Source organism: Hibiscus syriacus, unplaced genomic scaffold (assembly GCF_006381635.1).
Source record: "Hibiscus syriacus cultivar Baekdansim isolate YM2019G1 unplaced genomic scaffold, ASM638163v2 tig00112503_pilon, whole genome shotgun sequence".
Taxonomy (NCBI): Eukaryota; Viridiplantae; Streptophyta; class Magnoliopsida; order Malvales; family Malvaceae; genus Hibiscus; species Hibiscus syriacus.
Genome location: NW_024063349.1, coordinates 36,313 through 48,735, shown reverse-complemented (window position 1 = coordinate 48,735; position 12,423 = coordinate 36,313). Strand labels below are relative to the sequence as shown.

The following is a 12,423-nucleotide window of genomic DNA, read 5'->3' as shown; positions in this document are numbered from 1 at the left end:
TGTGTGGACGCGAAAGAAGCCAAATTGATTCTTGAAGAAGTGCATGAGGGAATATGTGGTACCCATGCTAATGGGCATATTATGGCTAGGCAGATTATGAGATTTGGGTATTATTGGTTAACTATGGAAACAGACTGTATCAATTATGCCCGAAAATGTCACAAGTGTCAGATTTATGGAGATAGGATACATACTCCTCCTCATCCGTTGCACGTAATGACATCTCCGTGGCCATTCTCAATGTGGGGCATGGATGTTATTGGACAAATTTCGCCCAAAGCTTCAAATGGTCATCGCTTCATTCTGGTAGCCATAGATTATTTCACCAAGTGGGTAGAAGCAGCTTCTTACGCAAATGTTACCCAGTCTACAATATGCAAATTTTTGAAGAAGGAGATCATTTGTAGATATGGTTTGCCCAAGAGGATTATCTCCGATAATGCGTTGAATTTAAATAATAAGATGATGGACTCGGTCTGTAAACAGTTCAAAATAAAGCATCATAATTCCACCACTTATCGCCCAAAGATGAATGGGGCAGTAGAGGCGGCCAATAAGAACATCAAAAGGCTCATAGAGAAAATGACTGAGACCTATAAGGATTGGCATGAGAAGTTGCCCTTTGCTCTATTTGCTTATCGAACTTCAGTACGGACTTCAACTGGGGCAACTCCGTTTTCTTTGGTTTATGGGATGGAAGCTGTCTTACCTATTGAGGTGGAAATTCCCTCACTTCAGATTTTGTCAGAGGTAAAGCTTGATGAGGCAGAATGGGTCCAAGCTAGGTATGACCAGTTGAATTTGATTGAAGAAAAGAGATTGAAAGCTATTTGTCATGGTCAGATGTATCAAAAACGTATGATACGGGCACATGGTAAGAAAGTTCGCCTTCGAGAATTCCATGAGGGAGATTTGGTGCTTAAAAGGATTTTGCCTATTCAGAAGGATTTCAGAGGAAAATGGATGCCCAATTGGGAAGGACCTTATGTTGTCAAGAAAGCCTTTTCTGGGGGAGCTCTAGTCCTAACTGAAATGGACGGATCAGAATTACCATATCCAGTGAATTCCGACGCTGTTAAGAGATATTTCGCTTGAAGAAGAAATAAAAGAGAAAAAGAAAAAAAGAAAAAATAATAATAATAAAAACGAAAAGAAAAAAATGGAAAAAATGGAAAATGGAAGAAAAATGAAAGAGAAAAATGAAAAAAAAGAGAAATAAAAGGAGGGTTCAAGATGAAAACCCGAAAAGGGCGTCTTAGAACCAAAGGAGGTCTCAAGTTGAAAACTCGCAAAGGGCGACTTGAGTTGAGTTTGAAATTCAAAATTCGTGCATGGTGGAGGTTCTGAATCAATTTTGGAAGTGGAAAGAGCTCCTGATATGGATAGTAACAATGACAGTTGGTGATCAGGGATGAGACTAAAGATTAATGAGTCTCGATTGAAATAACCAAGAGAAATTGAATGCATATGAGATTCAATACTGGTTTAGGGCATCCAATGATAGAGATTTGGGAGTTTAGAAGTAGCTTCATACTCGTAAGCATCACAATTTTGGAGATCCTTTTGACAGAAGCTACACTCGAGACATTCTAACAGCGTGCCAGTTCAAAAGCATTTGCATTATTGATATTTAAAGACGCCTACTCTTTTGTTCTTTTACTGTTTTCAGTTAAAAGTTTGTCATAAAATTACCTAAAAATTCTCTGCATTTTATAAATAAAGAGATGTATTTTCTTGTTAATTTCCCTCTTGCAAACATCTTATTTTGAAAGGTCAAAACATATAGCTTAACTTGAAGTACAGGAGATCATTTTGTATTATTGTGCAAAAGGTTTTGGAGAATGCAGGTATTCTGAAGTTGACAATGGTTTAAACATGTAAGCTTGTGTGGTTACGGGAAAATGAAATCTTGAAGTTCGTAGAAAATTTCAGCCATTAAAAGATGACCCTAAGAGATTATTGTTTGTCGAGAAGTTGGTCATGGATATTGGCGGGTTTTCAGGAAAGAAAGGAGCCAAGGTCATGTTAAGGCGAGAGATATGGAATTGAGATTGTCAACTGGGGTGAACTGGTCAAACGTTCTGTGCCCAAGATGAAGCCGATTTCCATCGAGATCAAAGGAGATAGAGTTCCTTCAAAGAAGAAAATGTATCAAATTGCATATTTGCATACATTTAGGCATGAATAGGATCATGACACTCATAATTGCATGATGACTTAAGCATTTGCAGGTTTCCCAATGATAGTTGAAGATTGAAGAGTTTGAAGCATCGAGATGAAGATAACTGGTCTTGAGATTTTGACAAGAATGTTGTTCAGACGAAAATTGAGTCAAAGCAGATTCATCCAATTCTAAATTTTTTAATATAATATTTCTAAGCATATGTTCATGATTGATAATGTTTGATTTTCAGGTTTGACCTTCAAAATAAGTAAATTTAAGCCTTCACGAAAGAGCAGTGAAGCAATTAAATCTATAAGCCTTCACGAAAGAGTAGTGAAGCAAACTCGTTTGTTGAAGATTGAGTCCTATACTCTCTGAAGGAATAGGGAGCGGACAAGTTCGTTGAAGATTGAGTCATATACTCTCTGAAGGAATAGGGAGCGGACAAGTTCGTTGAAGATTGAGTCCTATACTCTCTGAAGGAATAGGGAGCGGACAAGTTCGTTGAAGATTGAGTCCTATACTCTCTGAAGGAATAGGGAGCGGACAAGTTCGTTGAAGATTGAGTCCTATACTCTCTGAAGGAATAGGGAGCGAACACGTTTATTGAAGATCGAGTCTTATACTCTCTAAAGGAAAAGGGAGCGGACCCATTTTTTGAAGATTGTTCGAGTCTTATACTCCCTGAACGAATAGAGAGAAAACACGTTTACTGAAGATTATTCGAGTCTTATACTCCCTGAATGAATAGGGAGCAGACACGTTTACTGAAGATTGTTCGAGTCTTATACTCCATGAAAGAATAGGGAGCAGACCCGCCATTTGAAGATTTTTTCAAGTCTCGCTTATCCTGAAATAGCAGAGAAGCGGATTAATCTTCTGAAGTTCTAATGGCCGGACAAACTTGATCATCTATTGATCTTTGCTCTATTCTCGTTGCACAACAATGAGCAAAGAGGGGCAGCTGTAGATGCTTAATTTGTCTGGGCCTATATCATGGGAAAATGAAAGTAGTTTTTGGGAGTTAAAAACCAGAAAAAAAAACGTGGGGGAGGACACGATCAGATAACAGAAAAAATGAGACAAAGAAGGGGCAGAAGAGAATTAACCGAGCGGTCATGGGGAGAAAAAAAAGGAGAAAACACAAGGAGGAATTTTCAACAAAGGAGATCAACCATTAGCAAGAAAGAAAAAGCATTGTAAACAGGGGTTCCACTCCTGCGACTGAAAGAAAAAAAAATGTAAAACAAAGGGCTTTCTCTCTTCTGGAATAAAAAAAACATTAGATAGTAGTTCCATTTTTAACTCTTTCTCAATACAAAAATATCACAAATCAACAAAAGAGTGAAAGATAGTGATCCAATAACAGCAACAAATTCCAGCAGTATACAAGCAGGTTCATTTCTCTGTTTTTTTTTCTAAAATACTAAGCAAAATAATACGTTCATCTTCTTTCCCAAATGAATAGAGTGATAAAGAAATAAGTTAATTTTGTTTTTACATGTTTCTTATTTCGGGGCTCGTTCGGGTGTGATGCTAGTCGTAGCTTATTTGGTTGTTAGGTTACAGTGTAGCCGAGTCTTTCGAAGGAGAGGAGTTTAGGTCTGTATACGATGGTCGGTCTCTTCGCCGGTAGTGGGTATCGGGGTTCAAGGTTGTTTGAGTGATGGGGTTCGTACCTGTGTGGCTCTTCATCAGAATCCCAGGCAGTAACGGCCATGGTGGCAACGGGTTTGTTTGGTTCGTGTTGAGGGAGAGAAGTTGAAGAAGAAGTTGGATGGGAAATGGGTAGAGAGATCGGCGCAGAGAGAGGAGAAGAATAGAGCATTGCGGCTGTGTGTGCTTAGTTTAGAGTTAGGTTAGGTTTGTTATTTAGGTTATATGTTAAAATTTTAGGGTTAATTAGCTTTTAGCCACCGAGTCCTTAGAATTTCGTTTAATCCCTATAGTTCTTGTGTTTGTTTTCATTTTGGTCCCCAAACCGAATGTTTTCCTGTTTCCAATTTTGCATCTTTATTTTATGCGTTTTAATTTTCAGTCCCAAATGTTATGTTATTTAGTTTTTGTTATTTTATACATTTAACTTCTGAATGGTTACATGTTCGTTTTAGTCCATAAATCAACATTTGCATGTTTATAGTTTTGTCTCTTTATTTTACCCGCATCTAATTTTAGCCCTAAGTATTCTTGTATTTAATCTTTGCTGTTTTAAACATTAAATTGTTAATTTTTGCATGTTACATTTTAGTCCCTAGGTAGAAATTTGCATGTATCTAATTATGTCTATTTATTTTATGTTCATTTAATTTTCGTCCTAAATATTGATTTGTTTAATTTACGTTGTTTAGATATTAGACTTTAAGGTTTTTGCATGTCACATTTTAGTCATGTGGGTATGTTATTTTAAGTTTATGTGATGTTGCATATTTGGCATAACATTTTCTCGGTTTTCATTTTAGTTTTACAAGTGGTCTCAGTTTTATGTTGATCTTGGTATATGTAATGCATTGATAGTTTTTTTTTTTGTGGTCTTTGTTTAATAGTAATTTTAGCTTTAGATTTATTTACTCATTTATTTTAATCGCATGTTTAATTAATTTTTACATGACATCATTTTTGCATAATTTGCATGATAGTTTCACTTGCATAACTCGACATATTCATAATTGGATTAAGGGTAATATACTTTTAATTTAAAATTGTTTCAAGGGGGCTGTCATAACTGATTTGAAGTCCGCTTCTAATGATTTTAAATTAAAAGTGTATCCCGAAAGTGAAACCAAAAAATTGATTCGTCACCTAAAATTTGGGAACGAGAGAAAAAGAAATGTTCGTTTATTTAAATATATCGAGAAAAGGTTGTTATATCTTTAAGATCTGGTCTCGATATTTGTAAATAATCGAACATTCTTTATCTTTCTAAACTGACTTGGTAATTTTAATTTAATTTGTTTGAGTGTTTTTGAATGTTTTAAATTTACATTTTTGTTTTATGGGATCAAAAATTAAATTAAGTTCGAATTTGTAAAGTTCATTGCAAAAACGTTAATTAATCGACTAGGTACCGATTTAGGGCGTTGTGGGGGTGCTAATCCTTCCCCACACGTAACCGACTCCCGAACTCGGATTTTGGTAACGCAGACCTCAATTTGTTGTTTTAATTAAAATTAATTTTTATTTAAAATGACAAAGCATTTTTGGGTGCCCAATCACACCCTAATCAAAGATTGGTGGCGACTCCTTGAACCGTATTGTTCGATCGTAAAGGAAATCCAAAAATTTTCGAAACAAGAGGTCTTTTAAATCGTATTTGTTTTTAAATTAAAAAGAGATAATTAAGAATTAATATGGTTTTCAAAATCTCACCTTTTTTTCACCTTTTAAGAAAAAAATCGTTTCGACAAAACTAATAATTTTAAATTTTAAATTTTGATATATTTTAGTTGCTTTAGCCATACATCACATATCACTCTCACCTGCTCCATCACTATTTCTCTTTGAAAATATCTCATAACTGCTACCAACTGTAACACCCTAATTTAGGGGCTAAATTTTAGAATTATAAAGTGGTGTATTTAATTGGTATTTTGGGAAGAAAATTGAGGATTAAATTGAAATATTTCAAAGTTGTTAGACCATTTTAAGAAGTGCAAAAAATTCAGCTGGTCAGACCCTTTGTTGTGTGCTTAGGGTAAGCCCTACGGACGCAGTTATGGGGAACTGCATAATGGAGTTTGGTTGGAGGGTTCCGCTATGGTTTTAAAAGATTTATATCTTGTCACTGGTTTTATTTGGAACATACTAGACATCCTATTCGACCTCCTGAATTGTCATACTATGAATGTTTCCTATGACCTAAGATCTTCATGACTTTTATTCGATGAACTACCAGTGGAACCCCAGGTTATTCTAAACATCGGTATACGTCTGATTCAATAAGGAAATTATATGGCTCTCCATTTATTTGCATGGCCTATAGCATCATCTGGTAGCTCTGTATTACTGAGCTTTTCGAAGCTCACTCTATTACTCACCATTACAGGCTAAAAGAATTGTACTTGTGCAGCTATCGACTTCAGTAAGTGAGTTCTTCCGGCGTTGTTTGCAAAGTATGGTACATGTGATTAGGGGGCATGTAATTGTATTTTGTTTTATATACGAGTCTAAAAATCTGTTTTATTTCAAATACTGATAAATTCTATTTTGTACTCATAAATGATTTTATGGGTTTACATGTTTTAAGAAAAGTTTTAAATTTTATGCTATTTTTACTGTGGGTCGCTCCGGTGGTCCTAATGTGACACTCCAGATCGGATCGGACTATCCGCATCGGTCTGAGGGGGTTTCACCAACCCACCTTTTCTATTTTATTTGTTTTCTAATTTAACGCATCAGAGGAATCTATCGGCCCCCCAACATGCAGAGAAAGAATGCAAAGCTGAAGACACCGAGAAATCAGAGGCCCTTCTCTACCTATTTTAACTAAAGACGACGAGTAATCCCTATGGATTATGCATGCAAAATTTTAGCCTGAAGACTCCGAGATATCCTGAGGTCCTTAGGCGTGCACTGTAAAAAATACCCTAGATGAGGAAATAATATTGGAATTATGTTATTGTGGGAAATAATTTTCCCATACTGCATTATTATGGCATTTTTGCCAATGAATGAATGGTTGAAGTAAAGATATACATCTCTTTTTTTGAAAAATGAAGTAAAGATAAACAAAGAAGATAAGAAATGGGGTGCTTCAATCAGAATGCAAGGGAAATATATCTTTACAATCAAAGAATTAAAAAGGACCAAAATATTAAAAAATCGATAGTAAGGCCTAATTATCATTAAGAAGTAAAGTATGCTATTAACGGGATCTGATGAAATGGTAAACAGCTTAAAATGATTTAAATAAATTTTAAGTTTGAAAATTTATTTAAATAGAAAATCTTTACGGAAAGATTGATTCATTAAAATAAAAAATGAAATATGAATTAATTAGGATAAAATTAAGAGAGAGAGAAAAGTTGCGTAACTCATAAAACAACAATAAATACACATAATATGAGGTAAAGAAAATAATACGGATAGGTATAAAGCTCTCTTTTGAAAACCGGATCGGATCGGTCGGTTCAACCGGTTTAATTGGGAATCGTTGTCTAGTCCGGTTTAATCTAAATCGGTTGAACCGCTACTAGTGAATCGGCTAGAATCGTTCGAATCGGACCGGCTGAAAACCGGAAAAAACCTAAAAACCAAGAAATTTTGTTTTTTTTTAAAAAATTAAACCAAACGTCGTTTGTTAAACGAGCTAAGTCAAACTCGAGTATTGTTGAGCTCGACTCGAACTTGAAAACTTTAAAAGTAAGCTCAACTCCACTCAAACTCACATGTTAAAAATTATCAAGTTCAACTCGAACTCGAAATATAATATTGAAACTTGAACTCAAAAAGGCTTGAAATAAAAAAAAATTAGAAGCTCAATTGAATCCTAAAATTCGAGCTTGATTGAAGTGAAAGAATAGTTCACTCAATGCTCACCAAAAGGCTCCATGATTTTGAATGTCAAATTACCTCTATTATTTATAGAAGTTAGTTGTGATGCTCTTCTATGTTTCTTATCAATGTGGGATTGTTTTGTTCTCATATTTTTACTCTTTAGACTTTTGTGATGCTCTTCTATGTTTCTTAGTAATGTGAGATTGTTTTTAAAAAAAATTAAACCAAACAATATCATTTTGTTATGATTTTTTAGTCCCAAATTTATTTTTTAATTATACTTATATAATTATATTTATTATTTAATATGTTTTACCTTAAATATTATGTTGTAGTTAATTTGAATCATTTTGTTTCACTTGATTTTATGGTTTTTAATTTATATATATTATGACTTGCTTTGAATATAACTTGTGATATAAAAAATTATTTTTTATTAAATATTTTTTGTACTTTTATTTAATTTTTAAAATAATTATGACGTCATTCGATTCTTTCGACCGGTCGAATCAATTCGACCGATTGAACCAGTAAATTGATAATATGACTAGTTCGTTAACCGATCCGGTTCTAAAAATCATGGTATAAATCATGGTATAAAGTAGATGATGAGTCTTGCTCAAATATTGGGAAAAGAGAAGGGCAAAAAATGGAGAATTCATGGCGAATGGCGAGCTTGACACATCAAATAACAAATCACAACAGGAATGTCAAGTACTGTCTTGGATTCCTTGCTCTATCTTCCAGAAAACCGCAGAGATCTTCTTTCATTTCCATCCAAATGTTCCATTTCTGACAGTTTAAGAGGAAAACTGTCAGGCAAAAAAAACTAACCAGAAAAAAAAACATCATGAATTCTTGTGTTGTCTTCAATTCTAACTCAAACCCATTTCTCAAAATCCTCTCTGTCTTGGCTATACCTTGAGATTTTATTCTTTTTACTTATTCAGGTTCATTTCTGTTCTTCTTCTTCACCTAAATCTCTCATTTACCCCCTTAAAACTCAAATCCTAAGATCTCTGAACAAGCTTCAGTTTCAGCACAACGTTAGCCTTATTGTGTCTTTAACAGTAGGCACTCCACCACAAAATGTCTCCATGGTTCTCGACACCGGGAGTGAGCTCTCTTGGCTCCATTGCAACCAAACCACCCGAAACTACCAACCAGACCCAACTATATTTTACCCGAATCAATCAACCTCCTACAAACCAATCCCTTGTTTTTCTCCAACGTGCACAAATAAAACCCAAGATTTCCCGATTCCACCTTTATGTGAATCTGACAACCTTTGTCACGCGACTCTTTCCTACGCCGACTCTTCATCTTCCGATGGAAATCTCGCCTCCGATAACTTCCATCTCGGGTCATCCGACAATATCTCGGGTCTTGTTTTCGGTTGCATGGGTTCCATTTTCAGTTCAAACTCAGACGAAGACTCCAAAACCACTGGTTTAATGGGCATGAACCGTGGCTCCCTCTCTTTTGTTTCCCAAATGGGATTCCCCAAATTCTCGTATTGTATCTCGGGTTCCGATTTCTCGGGCCTTCTTTTACTCGGCGATTCCAATGTAACGTGGCTTACACCATTAAACTGCACGCCATTAATCCGAATCACCCAACGGTTGCCGTATTTTGATCGGGCCGCTTACACGGTTCAGCTTGAAGGGATCAAAGTATCGGGTAAGTTATTACCGGTTCCGAAATCGGCCCTAGTCCCGGATCATACGGGGGCGGGTCAAACAATGGTTGATTCGGGTACCCAATTCACTTTCTTACTCGGACCCGTTTACAACGCTTTAAGAACTGAGTTTTTGAATCAAACAACCGGGGTTTTAAGGGTTTTAGAGGATCCGAACTTCGTGTTCCAAGGGGCAATGGACTTGTGTTACCGGGTCCCGTCGGGTCAAACCGGGCTGCCAAATTTGCCGTCGGTGAGCTTGGTATTTGCCGGGGCGGAAATGGTGGTTTCGGGTGATCGGGTTTAATACAAGGTTCCGGGTGAAATGAGGGGGAATGATTCGGTGTGGTGCATGAGTTTTGGGAACTCTGATTTGTTGGGCGTGGAGGCTTACGTGATTGGTCATCACCATCAAGAAAACAAGTGGATGGAATTTGATCTTGAGAAATCAAGGATCGGATTGGCTCAGGTGCGCTGTGATTTGGCTAGGCAGAGATTTGGTGTGGGCCTATAAGGCAGCAAGCAGCTAATGAAGAGAGAGTGAGGAAATGGATGTTTGTGTTTATATTTATGACCTAAAATTTCAACTCATTTATAATCCTTTTGTTATAAGGAACAAATATACATTCTTTTAATTTTCTCATTTGTTGTTATATAATAAGAGACTGAATTTCCATGGCATTAGAATCCAAATTCTAATAATTAATTTTGTCGGTATGCAAAACATTTAGAAGAGGATTCTTAATAGATTAGAAAATGTTGGGATTTATAATTTGATAAAAAATGATTGATAATATAATATAATTTAAAAATAAATTATGAATTTCCATGGCATTAGAATCTAAATTCTAATAATTTAACTTTATTAATGATATATATGTGTTCGCGTACACGTGTATTTGTATAAATTGATATGATGGTTGATGATTAAATCTTTAATAGGTAAGGATTGATAGAACTATTATGTAAATGATGTATGTTATGTTGAGATTGTTGTTTAGTGTAGGTCAAGTAAATGAATGCTTATGAATATGATAACTTTAAGATTGATTATGTGTGTGATTGTTAGTTTTAGGAAGCACGAACTTGAAAGAGTATATATGTGTATGTGTGTTTGATTATTCAAATATTCATTTAAATTGTGTAGACAATATAGTATGAATGATCGATGATAGAATTTGTGCGTGACACGTATGTTATAAATAAAGGCATGTTGAGTGATCATTGACATGTATATGAATGATTCTTATATGTTTTGGTATGTTAGGTGATGTATAGGTAAATTAGAAGCATTTAGAAATGAGTCTAAAGTATATTTAAACTAAATTTTAACAATTTAGTGCGAAGAATATCGATATTGTTTTAATTGTATCGATACTACTTGCTAGGGAAAAAATTCAAAATACTAATTTAATACAGATACTATCAATTAGTATAAGAATTGTAGTATCGCTATCGAACCCTTAAAAAATACAACTATGTTTTAAGCCTTCTAAATGTTATATAATGCTTTCTAGTCCCTCTATTTCTAATATATATAGCACATTAGTCTTTTAATTAAGACAAAAATGGCGTATTTAAAGATAAAATGATTAATCAAATTTAATTGAATTTGTATCTGACAAACCGGTTCATAATAGTAAGATTAACAACCGAAATAGAATTGATTAAGCAAAAGATTAGTCGTTGGAATGATCTGTCAAAAAAATTAATAGGTTAAATACATGTATGATTTAGATTAAATGGTTGAAAATGATTAAATGAGAACTTCAAATACAATTTAAAAAATATACATCAAAGATAAAAGGTAAAGTTTTAATATTGGTCGTAATTGTGTTCAAAAATAGACTAAAATTTAAATGAGACCAAGTATTGAATATGAAATAAAAGACCTTGGTAATATGATTGTAAAATTTTCGACTATCAGACTAATATTAATTTTTTTCCTATTCCAAGTCTGCCTCAATATTGACAGATGTTTTAGCCTAACTTTTCCTTTGTTCACATTTCAGCCCTCCTAGTTTTCTCCCGTTGGTAAATTGTTTATATCTTTTCTTTTCTTTTTTTGTCTTTGTTGATTGAAAGCGGTACCAACTTTAATATTGGTTGTCGATCGTCGGTATTCTTTGTTTTCCTTTTATTTTCTTATATTACATCTTTATTTTCTTTTGTTTTTTATTTTCAATAAGTCTGCATGTATAACACGTTTTTATTTACCTTTATGACACGTTTTCTTCTGTCTTTTGACACGTTTTTCGGTCGTTATTTTTACTTATCTTTTTATAAGGGTTGATTTGACATCGTCACAACTGATAATATGGTGTTTATCTGTTTTATTGTTAATCTTCCCTACTTTAGACATTGGATTGGATTTGGATACCCGTTATGCGTTCATATATAGTTTCTCACGTCGCTCGAGTCTGATTTACGGTTTGTTGGTGGGCTTTCAATAGCTTGATCCCCTTTTGTGATTCTTTTGTCGATGCGAGCAGATATGTTTGTGTCTATCATTGTTTGAGTTTTTTTTTTTGTTAAATTTTAATCTTTCATTGTATAATCCTTATGTGATCTTAAGTTACGATTTTTGTTTCAATGATAATAAGAAATTGAGTTAATTATGTGCTTAATTTACTATTATGATTTGTAATTTATGATATTTCTTATTTTGAATAAAATTAGTGATTTTATAAAAAAACTAAATGATTGATTTGTTTTAAATTGATAAAAATAAGTTTTAGTTGTTTGATGTAATATTTATGATCCGATATACGATTAATCCGGGTAAGAGATGTTACAACTTAAACTTCTCTAAAGATAATTAGCATCGTCATTGAAAATTATTTTTAAAATATATTATAAAAATTATTGTAAAAAAATACTTTCAAAGATTTGGTATAAGATTCAAGCTTTAATATATTATCAAAAGTGCTCTGGAAAATATAAAATACTCATTTTAGATATATTATTATAAAGTGAAAAGTAAATTAATTTAAATGATATAGATAAATTTATACAAGACTTTGATATATAGAGTGTCAATGTCAAATAATTTATCTTCTTTATAAAATTTATTTCAGATATATTTTAT

The 12,423-nt window shown here is 33.8% G+C and overlaps 1 pseudogene; it reads left to right on the top strand.

Moving 5' to 3' along the window:
• The first annotated feature begins 8,507 nt into the window (after positions 1-8,507).
• LOC120180909 lies at positions 8,508-9,894 on the top strand (annotated as a pseudogene).
• Positions 9,895-12,423: the final 2,529 nt, after the last annotated feature.